The sequence below is a fragment of the Vulpes vulpes genome, chromosome 2 (assembly GCF_048418805.1).
Source record: "Vulpes vulpes isolate BD-2025 chromosome 2, VulVul3, whole genome shotgun sequence".
NCBI lineage: Eukaryota > Metazoa > Chordata > Mammalia > Carnivora > Canidae > Vulpes > Vulpes vulpes.
Genome location: NC_132781.1, coordinates 151,165,428 through 151,181,995, shown reverse-complemented (window position 1 = coordinate 151,181,995; position 16,568 = coordinate 151,165,428). Strand labels below are relative to the sequence as shown.

Sequence of the window (16,568 nt, the reverse complement as noted above, 5' to 3'; positions counted from 1 at the left end):
TTGCCGTACTGAATGAACTGTTGCAGTTTTTTAAGTGTATGTGAAAGGATATGAGGATAATGTTTTATATTCTGCCTTCTATTTGTAATAAAATAACTTTTCTGATGGTGAGAAGAATGCTTCATTATTGGTTTTGCCCAAGTGATCTAAGAAAAATTGGCAGCACTAAAACAATGAAAAATGACCTAAAATTCATCTGTGAGTCTCCTTGAAGGAAGAACAAATACTATAACTAAGGAAGTCAAGTAATTTCTTGAACTTTCAGGACTTCTAATGTTCATTCACTCAAAAAATTATCTATTGAATACCCTACTGTGTTATAGAAACTTCGTTGGGATAAATGGCCAAAGTAAAGTAAGATAAAGAGTGTCCAAAAAAAAAAAAAGTGTCCAAAAAGATCTTCCCAAATCCTTTGCACATCCCCAAGTATCATTTTTGAGCATTTTTCCATCTGTCATTTTGTTCATCTTTCTCTGTCTTTCTTGATCTTCTACCGTGAAAGCAGACACAGGAACGTGCTCTGTTAGTGCAGGATGAAGAGAAAATTAAAAGGAAAGAGAGATCTGCTGAGAGAGCCTTGCCCCAGCAAGACAATGAAGAAATTCCTCCCAAGGTTTCTATTCCAATCCCTGAGGATCACAAGTCTCTCAAAAAGTGCCACCTCTACTCTAGTACTTTTCCATCTCCTCGTATTCCTTTTATGATGTCTTTTCTCGTGATTCTTGTGTTGGCTGTTTGGTGGTTGGTCTTTCTGTGATCGGAAAACAGGGTGCTCATCTGAAATGTCAAGATTAAAACCATTGAACTTTTGTCATTTACTTCCTCTGTGTTATCTCCTGTATGATACCCTCTGATCTTGATAGTTCACTGTCCTAGGGGAGCTCTTTGTGTTCATTTTTCTGTCAATAAAATGTTACTCTTTGTAGAATATGTATTGTGGGGTACAAAGGAATAGGGATGGATTGCCCAAGCCAGCTTTCCTCACTGACATTTAGCAAGTTGAGGCAAATCAGATTTTAAGTGTACGACAGTTAGTACTTTCCCCAAAAGCTTTAACTCTTTTTATCCTGCATGTTCTTATTGTTTACTCTTGTTGTGTCCTTCTCTCCAGTGTTAACATGCAAAGCAGGATACTCTGTAGAAAACATTTGATGGAATATTTCATAATCTATAGTCATTTGTGTGGCATAGCCTCTGTAGTTTAAGAAAAAAAATTCAACTTGCTAATTTTTCAAAAGCCTTAAAATGATATATTTTAATCTGTGAATCCATAAACACTCCTTTTCTTGAGATATCAAATTAGTATATATACAAAGGCCTTTTTTGGAAAAGGGCTTTTGACTTCTGTGGCCTTCTTATGTGTATTTCTGAGACGTATATGGAAAAACACCTTTATTCTGCCTGGTGTATAGAAGGGGACCTGCAAAGGTTAAACTCCAACTTTTCATAAGTAGAATGTTGTTGGTTTAAGGAAAATGGTGCTGGTGTCCCCTTAGTCTCTAGCCAGGGCTGAATTCCCAGACCACTGTACCCATCTTTAAAAGTCCTGAAATACAAGTTAATTCAAGATCTGTACATAAATATACCCTTCTCTGAAGTAATACTGTGTTACTTCTTTATGACTTAAGTAATTATATTGCTAGAAGCAATATTTAGCCATTATCATAAGCTTAAAATATATATTGATATATTCTGTTTTCCTGATTGACTTCAGACCTGTTTATTCTTACATTTGTGTTGAAATCAATTGTTTTTCAATTGATAGCCTTGTTGACCTAAAGTTCTGTTGTGACAAGTATGTGTCCCTGTGTTTGCATGTTGATTTTTAAAGCTTCCCTGAAGTACATATGAGTGTGCTCTGTCTTCACAACACAACTCAGATGCCTAACCTGTTATTTTTTACCTCGGTATTAATCACATCTTGCATGTAGCTTACTTTCTATTTCACTTGAATGTACCAATATGGATGATTTGATTAATGTTGTCTCAAATATTTGTTTTGAAATCTGAGTCCATGAGGTTATCAAACAGATTTTTGCACTCTGTTTTACTTCTCAACACTTTTTAGTTGATGAAACTTTAAGACTTTGTGTTTTTAAGATGATGGCTTCTTACAGCAAAAAAAAAAAAAAAAAAAAAAAAAAGAGAGAGAGAGAGAGAGAGAGAGAGAGAGAACACTAATGCCAAGAATCTTTTGTCCTTCAACGCCCACCACTATTCTATTTTTCTCTGGAGACATGTAGAAATAATTATCTGGTATTTCCTGAAAACTGCTATTCTGTCATTATAGGCTTTCCCCAAAAATGGGAAAAGAAGTAAGGGGTGGGTTAAATTTTAAAATCTGTTATGGGTGTGTATCTTTCATGTCGCAGGCTATGTCTGTTTATAACAAATATTTTGTAACTAAGCATATTTCTTGATTTACTCATAATAAGAAGAGAGAGACCTCAATCAGCCTGACACGTTGCAAAGCTGTCCTCTGATACAGAGAGTGATCATCATAAGTACTCCCCTTTATCTTTGAAATAGAAATGCAAGAGCTTTCCTTATGGAATAACAAAACTATAATATTGTTTAGGGTTTTAAAATTTTTTCAAGGAACTGAAAAGGAAATAATCAGAATTTTATTGATACTTTTATAACTGTTTATGATTATATTTCCAGTTTTCATCCTGGTAACAGCTTTTTATTAATTATTGTAAATTTCACCTTAGATTTTGTTCTGCTTTGTATTAGAATTATTCTGAGTCCATTAAAAGTCTACAATAAGCCAATAATATTTTTCAGTTTTTGGAAGTAGAGCAGGAATCCTCAGAGATCCTTACTGATGTAAGTTAAAGAAGAGGCCCTTTGTTTTATTTAGGGTAAAAATGGTTGAGAGCAGGAGGGCCAAGTCTTTGTATTGGATTAATCTGATCAGCGCAGGTTCAAAAGATATACCCATCACAGTTATCAGAGGAAAAATAGTAGACATTATAGCTTTGTATTAACTAACATTAATACTGCTGATATTTGTAACAAAGCTGTAAATTGTCTTAGTTTTCTTCTCACATCTCATTCCATTCTGAACACCAGAGACAGATCCAAATAACTGTGTGTTGGTTTTATCCTGGTTCAGCTTCTGAATGGCCAGTGGATAAGTAAAAAAACAATTTCGACTAAAGGTATCAATACAGACCAGTAAAAAGTCTTGGGGTTTTTTTCGCCTTGGTTTTGCTATTAATCATTTCTAGGGTGACTCTAAGAAGTTCACTTAACTACTTGGTGCCCAGATTTCCACCTAGGAACATAGAGACAAACCTACCTCATGAGAATGAATCTGTAAGGTATTCCAGGAATCAGAAGCTTTGGTTGTTGTTCGTTTCTTGGTCTTTTGGGGACTGGGAAGACAAACACTTAAAAACAGACATTAATTTCTTGGAATTTTTCATATGAAAGCAAGCTGTGAAATAGTTGTATTGATTTGCATCTACTTGTTACTGGTATTTGACCAGGCACTTAAAACTACTGAAGGTCAAAATGTCTTTCCAAATTCATCATACTCTTAAAACTCATCTTATCCTTTTGGTAGTCTTCCAGTGGACCAAACTTGAAAATAAACCCAGCATCAATCTTTCAGACCTATCTTTTAGCCATTTTCTTATGCTAACAGAATATGAAGGAGATTCAGTTCACATGGGTCAGGTTTACAACTTGTTTACATCTCTGATACAAGTTTTGAAGGAGGAAGATACTGACTGTTGAGTAACATTAGACTGGGGATTTTCTGTGGTTTAGATTTCCGCTTGTCATCCAAGTTCCTAGTACATTTCTTTCTAGTAAATGTTGTAAATTTTTCTCTGAATTTTCTGTGGATATAAGCCAGTTTACTGTCTCCTACATTCCTAAGTTACTTTCGTCATATTTCCTACAGATAGGCATGGAGAATATACTAGGCATTAGAGGTTTGGTTATTTTTTTAGAAGGCATTAGCAAGCAAAATTTATACTTGGGCACTACCTAATGATCACATATTAACAAAAGGAAGACAGAAAATTAAAAAATAATATGAGACACTTTCTCATTGTTGCCGATTTTGTTGCAATTTTTTTGCCAAGAGTATTGAGTATAGTGAAGATATATAGAACTTCTCTATAATATCCTTCCCTTGTATTCTTCACAGAAATTATAAAATCCCAAACTTCTTTACAGCATTCTCTACCACACTGAGAAAGAAATTTTGCTTGTTTTCATTGCACTTAAACTAACTCTGTTGTTTGTAATTTTGGTACTAGAAATGGAGACGAATCCTTGTTCTTATTCTCCATTATGCATGGCATGTGGGATAACTGTATCGGCCTCCTCCACATTGTAGTGGATAGTAGATCAATGAGTCTGCTCTCATTTCTGTTTCTGTTACCCCTCATGCCTTAGGATCTCCTTCTTTACTGCAGCAGAGCATGATACAAACAAACAAACACTGGTGTGGACCCGGGATTGGGCACCGGCAACACTTAAGAAGAAGGTATGGCTGTTAGAGCAAGGAAACCATGTAAGGTTAGACCAGAAAGAAATCAGAGGTGACTGTTATCAACAATTACAAATTCAAGGAATATTTTACTTCATAAATGGAATTCTTATACTAGAACTTGAAAGACAAAAAGAAGAAAAAAGTAGTTTATTATTCCCACAGATCAGAAATATAGGCTAAAAGCTAAATAACTTCAATCATAGCCTAACTAAATATGTGAGTGACAGATTATTAAGGAAGTGTATGCTTTAGGAATGCATTTCTAATCTTTTGTGATTGATATCTTAGAGGGTAGCCTTCCCCTTTATCATAGTCAGAATCCTGTTTGCAGTAAATAATAGAATATATCCAACATTTCAAAGATTAGAGGGCAGGAGAAACATGTGTTCCAATGATCTCTTCAGGCCCTTCCACCCCAGATCATTAAACGGTACAGTTTAGTCTCTCATTTTCTCTTCTACTGTCTCCTTAAAGAAGAGTCTTCATATGGACAGGATCCCATCTCAATAAAACACAGAGAATAAGAATGAAGGGGAAACCATGTTTACTACTATGCATTCATTCATTGCCCATTAGGGCAATGTATTGCAGAGATGCAAAAAGGTAGCATTATCAGAATTTTAGGGTTGGGTAAGCCCCCAATCCAACTCTTCTTCACTTCGCTTAACTTCTCTATACAGTATCTTTTAGTGATTTAAAACCATTTATAGGACATTTATAGGTCTCTGGCCTCCCAAGATACAGCCTACTACATCTTTGGACAGCTCTGATTTTTGCCTATAAATCATTCTTATATTAACTCAAAATCTGTTTCCCTATAGTTTTCATTTCTTGTTCCTGAATGGAGGCCTTCTGAAGAATTTTCTGTCTTCTATATTATAAGCTCTTCACATAGTTAAATGTAACTCTCATATTACATTAGTCATAATTCTTACCCTCAGATAACATACCATCTGATATCCAGATCTGCCCCAGTCTTCCTCCTAGCATGTTATCCTGATTTCTTCTTTCTTTTTCTAGCTGTCTTTGTTTTATCAGCTCTTTTTCTTTCTGGCTCTGTTGCCCATAGGTTGCTTGCCAATGATTTATTCATCTTATGTTTTTACCCATTGGCTTGCCCTCTCTCTTAAAAAAAGAACATTTTGAAATTCCTGGAAATCCTCAAGCTTCTTCATAAATGACACAGGCACGTGGGAATTTTTTTTTTTTTTTTTTTTTTTTTTTAGATAAAAGAGTGGAGGTGGGATAGTTTTGTAGCTTCGGAAACTTCTTGTAGCCCAGAATCTGTTGACAAGACAGACTCACTATTCTATTTTGAAGAAGCTTACCGCCAGAGCCTGCATTCTAAGTTTGCTTGCCTTCTCTGACTGAGTAATCTTTACATACTTTAGCACCCTCATGTGATTTAATTTATATCATTGTGATATGATAAACTTATGGAAGCTTACTTTCTGTTTAACTTTCTGATTATGGCTTAGATCCCCACCAGCAAAAGTGGTTTTAAAGATTTGAAATGTTGTTAATCTATCTCTTTTAGCTTGTACCTGTCTCCTCAAAAGTATGAGATTCTCAAAGGTGAGAGGCTTTGTTTTATTCGTCTTTGTTTGCCAGTCTATCACCTTTGTATCTCAGATATGTAACAGATAATTAAAATTTGTTAAATTGGATTAAATGATCAGTCACAGATGGTAATGGATAAACTAACTTTTCATATAGAATCTCTCGTATTGTTGGGACACAAATTTGTGCCAAATTAATCACTATATGCCTAATCAGTATTTGCAAGTAGCCCAAAAAGCCCATATATGGCCCAGAAGCCACTATCTCTATTATTAATCCTGTAATGTGGTCTGTGGTTTATTTAAAGAATTTACTATGGTAGATGTTAGTCTCTCTTATTAATGTCTTATCATTTGAATCAGTTAAAAGCTCTTATCCATTTACTAAAGGTAACAATCAACTATTTTCCATGTAGAAGATATTATTGACACTGGGTGCTTGTTTGTATGTATAAATTCATTTTGGATGAATTATTTTATTCTGATACCATAAAGGGAACCTGATATTTGACAATTTGTACTTATCTAAAATACATTGCAGAGAAGAGTTTGATCATTTTTTTCTTGTGTTTCATATGGTATAAAGACACCAAATGTATCAAACTCTTACGATATCAAGATTTTGGTATATCAGACAGACCAGGAGTTAGGAAACTTTTTCTATAAAGGTCCAGATAATATTTTAGGCTTTGCAGGCCATATGGTCACAGTCATAACCACTCAACTTTGCCTTTATATAGTGAAAGCAGCATAGACAATAAACAAATGAACATGAACGTATTCCAATCACACTTTATTTATGGACACTGAAATTTGAATTTCATATAATTTTTATGTGTCACTAAATATCATTCTATGTTTTCCCAAACCATTAAAAAATGTAAAACCATTCTTAGCTCATAGCAATACAAAAACAAGGAGAGGGCTGGATTTGGACTGTTGGCTATAGTTTGCTGACCCCTGATAATAGGTCTAGAGAACCAGAGAACTGGTTAATTTACCCTTTCTGCCTTTGTATTGTTTGAAAAGCTGTAGATGTGACCTTAGCATCTTTATTTAGTGTTGAAGTATTTTTGGTCTTATGACTAGAAATGGAAAACAAAACACAAGGCATTTATTTCTATTTATTTAGCAGTTGGGGTACACCAGAACTGTAATCTAACATACCTGTAATCACCACAACACCCCTGCCTTTGTCAGTTTTCCAGATTGTTCAATGTTAACTGTGCTTTTAACATATTTGGTGATGAATTCAGTGAGGCCCTTTGGTTTGGTTTTCAGGGGTCTGCCTCCATTTCCCCCTAAGGAATAAAGAAACAATTCTCCAGTTCCCCTTTTCTTTAGACAGGTTTTAGAGATATCTAATAAACATGGAAAAGAAAGTGAAATGATTTTTCACTCGGAAGCTTTAGTATACCTTACTCTTTCAAGCAGTTGTATAAATTTAAGGTTGGGAATCTAAGGAAAACATTTTAGAAGGGTTCTTCTTTCTAAATAAAGAGATTTCCCTAAGAGGAATTCCTCCAATTCAGGGCCTATTGGGGCAGTATTTACCAATAAGTCAAAATAAAATAAATTTATATTCTTTCAGAAGTGTCTTTGCTTCCTAGTTGACATGGACATGATTGTGTTCTGAAGGAGTCCTTGGTCTGTGTTTAGCTTTGGGGGAGGTGCTTTCTAATAAATCCATAAACTTATGTTCCTTTCCTTTCCCTGGTCCAAGATGCTTTAGCTCTGATACTAGGCTGAATAAATCGTTTATCCCTTAGCAGTTCAGCAAGATATTTAAGCCTGAAGAAATCTGCTAAGAACTTCTCTTTTGGAACGTTTTCTTTGATATTTTTCTCACGTTATTTGCTGTTAATATGTAAATTTATCACGAATAAATCTTATTGAAAATCTGATTCTGGTTGATAGTAGTCATTAAGGAAATAGGAGCCAGCAATATGGTACATACTCATTACAAAACAAAACAAAACAAAACAAAAAAACGAAAAGAAACCTCTGCTTCAGAGGATCAGTAAGAAATACTGACAGCCAGCGTTTCTAGAAGAGTTCCCTTATTTTTCCACATTTTCATTCTTCTCTGTGTCCCAGTAATTGTCTTTTGCTCAGTCCTAAAGCAGAGATACCCTTGACATGTAATCAGTTCTTAGAAGAATATTGTTTTAAAATCAACTTGGAACTCATTTGACTTATTTATACCAAGTTTTAAAAATAACTTTCTTCTAACCATCTTAATCAGTCACTACAACAACAGTAATTGTTGCATCTGTTAGAAGCATTTTTAATATGCTGAGTTTGTCTTTTGTTTTTTTGAAAAGCACTTTACAAATTAGTGGTTATTAACCATCCAGTATTGCCACCGTGATCATAGTGAAGAGTGAAGAATGGAGTGGGTGTGGATATGTGGGTGTGAGGAGAGCGTGCTCCTGTAATGTGGAATTAACGGAAGGTATATACTACTTTATCTTTCACTTTACCTTGGGTAAACCTTATCTCTAATGTTACTCTCAGAGTTCTAGATTCTATTGTATTACCCAGGTAACTACTTAAAACCAACACTCAACATTTTGAAGTGGTTTGTTTATTAGTTCAAAGTATGTACTTTGTGGCCATGTCTGAGTAGTATAAAAATTTTGAAGAGTTTCTTCAAAGCCTTGTTCTTTTTAGGAACTTCTTGAAAATGTTAACATGGAAAGCCATTTTAAATATTATAGGATTTTTCAGGAAGAGAAGACATAGCTACTTAATATCTAATAATAGTTTCCTGTTGTACTTAGTTTTGTGGAATCAAGATGTTATTTTCTAGATATTAAATTGGGCATAATGTTTTTTTAAGTACTTATTATGTCTTTAATCATTTTTGGAATTGGGACTTCTGAGAAATCCTGCCAAATATACTTGTGTTCCCTACTAAATGATCATAGTTTTTGTACTGGTTATAATTCCTTCCTTTCCATCTTCATTTCTCTATCTCAGCCCTTCTTAGTATCTTGAAATAAAATTGACCAACCAAAGACTTCTGGTCTTCTAGACATGTTTAGTATAACTTTTAATATTTGCTGAAAACTTTGACTTCTATAGCTCTATTCAGGTTTGAGAACACTCATTTGAGCTGTGGAGTCCTTGCTGGTGAGTGCAGTGTTAAGGCAAAATTTTCTATTACCTAATAGTTAAAATTTTGCATCAGGCACTGATTTCGAAGCTGTTTGCTTTTACAGTCACCTTTTCTGGGGATAATCTAATAACAGCACTATTAAGGAAATTATAACTATGTTTGAAGGATAACTGTCATTGGCAAATTTCATTTGCTGGAATTTGTGAGAGGCTGCGTAATGGAGTGATTTTCTTATACTAAGCAGTTTTACCAACTATAATTTGATAAAGACCAACATCTCCTAAGTAAGCTCCTTTATTCAGATGTAATCTTTCTATGCCAGAGAATAGCAGTGAACCATGAAAATAACTCAAGTTTTGTGGAGAAGCTAGTGAGCATTACAAGGATGTATTTCTAGCTAGGACCAATAGCATACAAACTTTATTTTTAAAAAAAAGCGGGGGTGGATATAGCTAAGAGAAAATTTAGAATGAAGAGAAATGTATTGCAAATAGAGAATGGCACACTAGAGAGGAAAGAGAATTTTTAAATCATCTTTTGCTAGCCACATGGTTACTCTGTTGTTAGTTTATCCCCATCCTGAGTGTTTGTGAATCTAATGTCCTTTCTCAAACTGTCACTTGGCCTGAGTTTTCTACAGAAAGTGTACCAAAACTATTATTTATAAGGCTTTTGGGGGCTTGGTGGGGGACCAGGGAATGATTTTCTTTTTAGTGATTTTTGTTCTTTCTTCATTCGTTTCCTTTTTTGGCTGAAGAATGGGCTATTGCTGCTTGACTTGTCATCTTTATGTGCTGTTTATACATGGCTTTTACAAAAGAAGCTCTTCCCACATCTGATTTATCTTTTATTGCAAGTGCCCATATAAAAGCATTTGTTTTACCAAATTTTTTTTTAAATCACCAGGTTGATGTTCCTACTGATTATTATACAACCATAGGAAACACCAGTATAATTAATTTTCAAAATAGGAATAAGATTACAGATACTGATATTAAATTAACGTATAAAGACATACATGTTGGTTTTTTAAGAGCTTTTCCCCAAGGCATTTAAGCCGTTCTTTGCTGAAACATAAACTTGCCATGTTTTGCTAAAAAGAAGAATGTAGAAACAGAGCACTCGCAATTAACTGATCTAATCAGGATTGTATTCTACATTTTTTAGTTTGCATGTTGCAGACCATTTGGGGGTATTATTTAAATAGATTGTTGATAAGTTAAGTGACTGTAATATTTATTGTTTACTTTAGTAAAGAACCAGGAGCTGGACACTACTGCTGGGTATCTTCCTTCTGTGCTTAGCAAGATAACCTCGATTCCTGCTGGTTCTGTGGGCATTTGCGGTGCAAAGCATTTCTTACTGGGTTTGCAAAGCAAGGGTAATGTGCTCTGTGGGTGTATGTGTGTCTGTGCACAACCCTATCCCTCAGTCCCATTGCCACCTTCTGCTCACTTCCTTTTTCTTATCAAATTCATTTTTAAATTATATAAATCTCATTAAAAAGTCTAATGAATACCTAAATCCCCTTTTTGTGACATACAAAAACATTGATAACAGTTTAGTGTATTGACTTTCCTTGAGGTATTTGTATTTGAACAACCCACAAAGTCATTGCAAAGATGGTAACATTACAGAACTGATTATATCAGTAAGTAGTATGTGCAGGGCCAGTCATAGGTCTCTGGTAAAATAGAGGAACGCCTGACTGGCTCAGTGGGTGGAGCATGTGTCTCTTGATCTCAGGGTTGTGAGTTTGAGCCCTATGTTGGGTGTAGAGATTACCTTAAAAAAAAAAAAGGAATAGTAAAATAGAATGAAGAGAATTTGAAAACCAGTGGTAGTTTAATAGATGTGGTAGATTTAGGGTTCCATTGTGGAAAGTGACTATAGAGGTAGTATGCTAAATCTTAGATTCTTTTTACTGAAAATTCAATGATTTCAGGAAAAAAAATCTACGAGTATAACATAGATATGATTTATGCTTAGAAACAGCAGTAAATCTATTAAGCTTTAAAATGGTTGTAAATTTTATGGCTAATCAGAAATATTTTTCTTTCTTAACAAACAGTACATATCTCAAAGCTATTAAAAATGGCCCATCCAGTGTTTTTCATGAGGATCTTGGCTCAGCAATATTTATTAAATATTCTTATAGTATGCCTATTTTAACTCTTAGATTCTGTAACAATTTCTTTCTTCAAAATTCAGTCAGGTGTTCAGTTCTCTATAAGGAGAACTGAAAGGAGGACCAGCCTTAGTTAAATCTATAGGGTTGGCCCACTTTGAGTGCTCAGAAACACTTCCAAGTAGGGACTAGGTGTCTTTCTTGCTCTGGTTCATGTTTCTTTGCAAAAAGTAATATTTTCAGAAATAGAGTACAAAGACAAATAGTATCTATCTAGTATTTGCCGGTCACTTCACGGTGAACACCTATGTAGTGAACCCTCATAAAAACCATAGCAGTGATGTTCTTGCTTCATATGATAAAACAGTCTCAGAGGTTGAAAGGCCTGCCAAAGAATAATCAGTTTTTAAGTGAAAGAACTGGAACTAGAACCCAGGTCTTCTGATGTTTCAGTCCGGTTACATTCTGTAATGCCACAGCTGTCTCCTAAGTTACTCAGTCTCCAAATGAAAATGTGGTAAAAATTACAGAGTGTGAATTAAAGAGAAGGTTAGAATTTGAGACCCTAATGACTTATAAAACTGAGTATTAAAAATGGCTCTCGAAAAGAAAATGGTTCTCTAAGATCCTGAAGCTACTGATGAATTGATTAATGCTGGACTCCTTTATCTTAAGTTAAATTCCCCAAGTTGAGTCCTGCACAATGTCCCAGAACCTTAAATAGGATCTCTTTCACTGTGTAGGAACCAGAAGATAAGGATGAGGAATGAGGCCTTTCCTGCCTTTGAAACAGGGATCTCAGGGATTTTGTCTGGTATAAAGGTCATTCAATAGGGGTGCCTGGGCAGCTCAATTGGTTAAGCATCCAACTCTTGATCTCAGCTCAGGTCTTGATCTCAGGGTTGTGAGTTCAAGCCCCGTGTTTATAAATCTTACATATATTTACATATATAAATATATAAAATATTAATATTTAAAAATAAAATAAAAATCAATAAATAAAAGGAATTGAACTTTTTAGAAGAAAATAATTTAAAAAAAATAATTAGTAGTTTCCTAATAGTAGTTTATTGGGGATATTTAGATCAATAGATTAAATTCCCATTAATTAGATCAAACTTTACACACAACATCAAAAGAAACCTAGATTGGTATCCAGAAGCAAACAAACCAAAAACATATTGTTGTCAAACCAATGACATTTTGTATCTCTAATAATTATTCATGCTTCATCAAAAAAATTATTTTGGGTGGCTCAGAGGTTGAGCATCTGCCTTTGGCCCAGGTTGTGATCCTGGGGTCCTGGGATCAAGTCCCATGTCAGACTTCCTGCGTGGAGCCTGCTTCTCTCTCTGCCTCCCTCTGGACATATATGAAGACAATTTTTTCACAGGTATTCTAAAGGAAACATTGAATACAATATTAGGGAAAAGCACCTTTTTCACAGACTTAAAATTCAACATATATTGATTCCAGGACTCTTGTTAGAGGTTAGCTTTATAATTGACATGATTATTGTCTTCTTTCAAAATTGTTCTGTCAGCTGTCTAATTCTGCTTGTGTGGACTCAATAACATTACTGACTGGTTTATTTTGGTGCCTAGTGTAACATTATATATAATATATATAAATATATATAAATACCTGAGAATGCACCAACAAATTAAAAGTAAGTTAATCTTGAGACCAGCTCTGATAAAAATTGCCTTCTCCCCTAAGGTCCTACCATTGCCACCACCATAAGACAAATTTGTCTAGTGTAAATATATTTAACTGCCATCTCTACATATCATTTTCAATATCTTCAGCCAAATCTAAGTACCCTAGGGGTTGAATCACTTATTTCTTTCATGTATTCCCAAATCGCACCAAAGATGTTTTTCTCTTCTGAGATGGCAATTAAACAACCGTTTATTGAATTTGTTTAGTCATTCTGTCATACTTGATTTCAATACAATAAGATTTAAGCCTTAGGTGCATGCAGGACACTCAATCAAAAAAATAAAAACATAAATCATTCTGATTGAAGTGTGATAGTGTTGATTTGTAGTATATATCACTAATCCAGAGTTACTGTTCAGATCAAGTTTTAGGATTATTTGATATTTAATATTTTCTTTTTTTTAAGAAGTTTTCTTTTTATATCTTTTTTTTAAGATTTTTATTTATTTATTCATGAGAGACAGAGAGAGAGAGGGAGAGAGAGAGAGAGAGAGAGAGAGAGAGAGGCAGAGACACAGGCAGAGGGAGAAGCAGGCTCCATGCAGGGCAGCCCGACATGGGACTTGATCCAGGGTCTCCAGGATCAGGCCTTGGGCTGAAGGCGGCGCTAAACTGCTGAGCCACCCGGGCTGCCCAATCTTTAATATTTTATATTGCCAGTTGCTATCATGACTGGCAAGACAATAGTAATTTTCTTTGTGTGTCTTTACTGATTTCAGAGGCGAGTTATCTGATGAAAAAATCTACTTAGGGGTTAAATCACTGATAGAACCATATTTTCACTCACCCTGCATTAAAATATAACAGAAAACATTAAAATATAATGAAGTTACACCTTAAAGTTGAGCTATTTCTTTTCCACCCAGATACATTGTCTATAATCACTGACTCACTTTTAAAATCCACTTGCTAAGTTACTAAGGTTTTATATTATTCTTATAAAACAGAATGTTTATGTAAGTTACCAATTGCTTACATTACTTATCATTTTTTCTATTAACTATTTTTTCTTTTAGGAAACTATTAAGGTTTCTTTTTCCTTTCTTTTTTAAAGATTTTATTTATTTGGCAGAGAGGGAAGAGAGCACAAATGAGACAAGTAGCAGGCAGAAGGAGAGAGAAGCAAGAGCTTATCCAGCAGAGAGCCCGACATGGGGCTTGATTCCAGGACCTGAGCTGAAGGCAGACGCTTAACCAACTGAACCACCCAGGCACCCCTGTTTTCATTTTTTTTTTAAGATTTTATTTTTTTATTTGAGACAGAGTGAGAGAGAGCATGAGTGGGGAGGAAAGGGGGAGAAGCAGGTTCCCTGAGAGCAGGGAGCTCAACTTGGTCTCCATCCCAGGATCCCAGGATCATGACCTGAGCCGAAGGTAGATGCTTAACTGACTGAGCCACCCAGGTGCCCTTATTTTTAACTGTTTTTAAATGGTTGGAGGACATTGAGGATTTATCCGCACTTTATTTTTTTTTTAAGATTTTATTTATTTATTCATGAGAGACACAGAGAGAGAGGCAGAGACACAGGCAGAAGGAAAAGCAGGTTCCCTGCAGGGAGCCCGACATGGGACTCGATCCCGGGTCACCAGCATCACACCCTGGGCTGCAGGCGACACTAAACCGCTGTGCCACCGGGGCTGCCCTGATGAGCACTTTATAAATTGTTTACCACACTCTTCAAGTTTTGTAGATCAGTCATTTACTTATGAAACCAGATACAAAAGCTTGCATGAGAAAATAATTAAATAACATTTTTATTTTTTTATTTTTTAAATAACATTTTTAATAACAAAAGTAATACATATTCATTTTAGAAAAGTTAGGAAATACAGAAAAACACAAAGAAAGAAATTAAATTATTTGCAATTCTTGGGGCTCCCATGGCTGCTCAGTCGGTAGAACTTTCAACTCTTGAGCTCGGGGTTGTGAGTTCGAGCCCCACATTAGGCATAGAACTTACTTTAAAAAATTATTTGCAATTCTACTACTACTACTGATATTTTAGTATGCCTTGAAGTCTTTTTCATGTGTGTAGTAATACACATAGGAAAATAAAAATTTTAAATGGATAAGAAAGAAAACATAGCATGTTACCAGGGAGAAGGTTTAGTCTTTGAAGTTAGCTTTTTCTTTTCCTTTTTCCCTCATGCCAACATTTTAATTATGGTCCTGAGGTGAAAGTAGTTCCCTGAAATCACATGGCAAGTTGGGAGTGATAATGCTGTTCTTCTCTTGATCCTTATCTGTGTACCCAGGATTTTAATACATAGAAAGATAAAGTGAGACAACAGCAGGTTTTTTTCTTCCTTCTAATACAGATAGGAATTGCTTTTCTTTTGCCACCCAGAGGTAAAATCAGTCTTCACTAAAGAAGGAAACAGGCAGTCAAATGTGTGTGGGAAAAATTACTACCTGGCCCCTCCAGGAAAAAAAAAAAAATTGTATGTTTTTTTTCTTACGTGGCAAAATTTTAGGAAGGTTTTCAGGATTTATTTTCTTTGTCATGCTTATTGGATAAGATAGTCTTGTAAACATAACTATGGTTCTTTCATTGGTCTAATGTATAAATACCTTGCTTCAAAAATAACCTGAACAGAAAAAGACTGTGGATTGCATTTAATGTAGTGGCAACAAAATAAAGCAGCCACTTCCTGCCCTTAATGATGTCTGGAATCTTTAAATCAAGGGAGCAGTAATTTATAACTCACGGGAGCACATACCTGCACAGGGTTTGGTGATCCTGAGACATAATCCTTCTATGATAAATACTTTTCAAAAGAAAACCTCTAATTTAGAAAACAACAACAACAACAAAAACCTTTGTTTTTTTTTACCCCAAAGATAATGGTGAATTACCATACTTAGCAGGAACCATTCACTTTTTAAATAAAACTGAAATTTTTCCAATAGTGTTCTCAATTAAATATTTGTCTAACATTCTTGCTTCTCCTGTACTTGAAACCAACTAGATAGCCTGGCTGGACTTTGTACAGGCAGCTGGTCTTACTCTTGTAGCATCTTTCTTCTAGATCCCCCATCAGTCTAGATAAGCAATGGCTGAATTAACACCTTTGAATCACATTAAGTTTCAATTTTGTCAGTTACTGTGGGAGGTTCAGACACAGTCCTAAATTTGTTCATACACTGAGATTCCTTCAAAGTTTCCAGGCCAATTAGGTATATGCTGTTGTGCAGAATCTTATATAATCCACTAGCCCTTGCTGATGGTCATAGCTAAAGGCACAACACTGTCAGTTAACATTCCTCACTTATGTTGTATGCCAAAGTTTGGGAGTCATGTCATGGAAGTTTTATATCTTCTTTTTGCTTCAATCTTTTCTTCTGGCTTTTCAGCCTTCTCCTTATTTTTAAAAGTATAGTGTTGGACACTGAAATCAGACTCTGCTAAGAGGACTTTTGGACAGTTTGGTACTTCTCAATTCAGACTCTAAGAGGACTTTGGACAGTCTTGGTACTTCTCAAAAGTATAGTCATGTTTGGTGTACCTTCTTTTGAACATAATAGGA

General features: G+C 35.0%; 1 protein-coding gene across 50 annotated transcripts in view; it reads left to right on the top strand.

Moving 5' to 3' along the window:
- The window catches only part of EPB41 (erythrocyte membrane protein band 4.1), a 197,562-nt gene that overhangs the window by 158,831 nt on the left and 22,163 nt on the right, over positions 1–16,568 (top strand). Inside the window, exon 18 of one of the 50 annotated variants that reach the window (XR_012000087.1) lies at positions 4,414–4,504. The exons of the other annotated variants lie outside the window; for them this stretch is intronic. The gene's annotated coding sequence lies outside the window, so the exon portion shown is untranslated. The remainder of the gene's footprint in view (positions 1–4,413; positions 4,505–16,568) is intronic. 50 annotated transcript variants of the gene reach the window in all.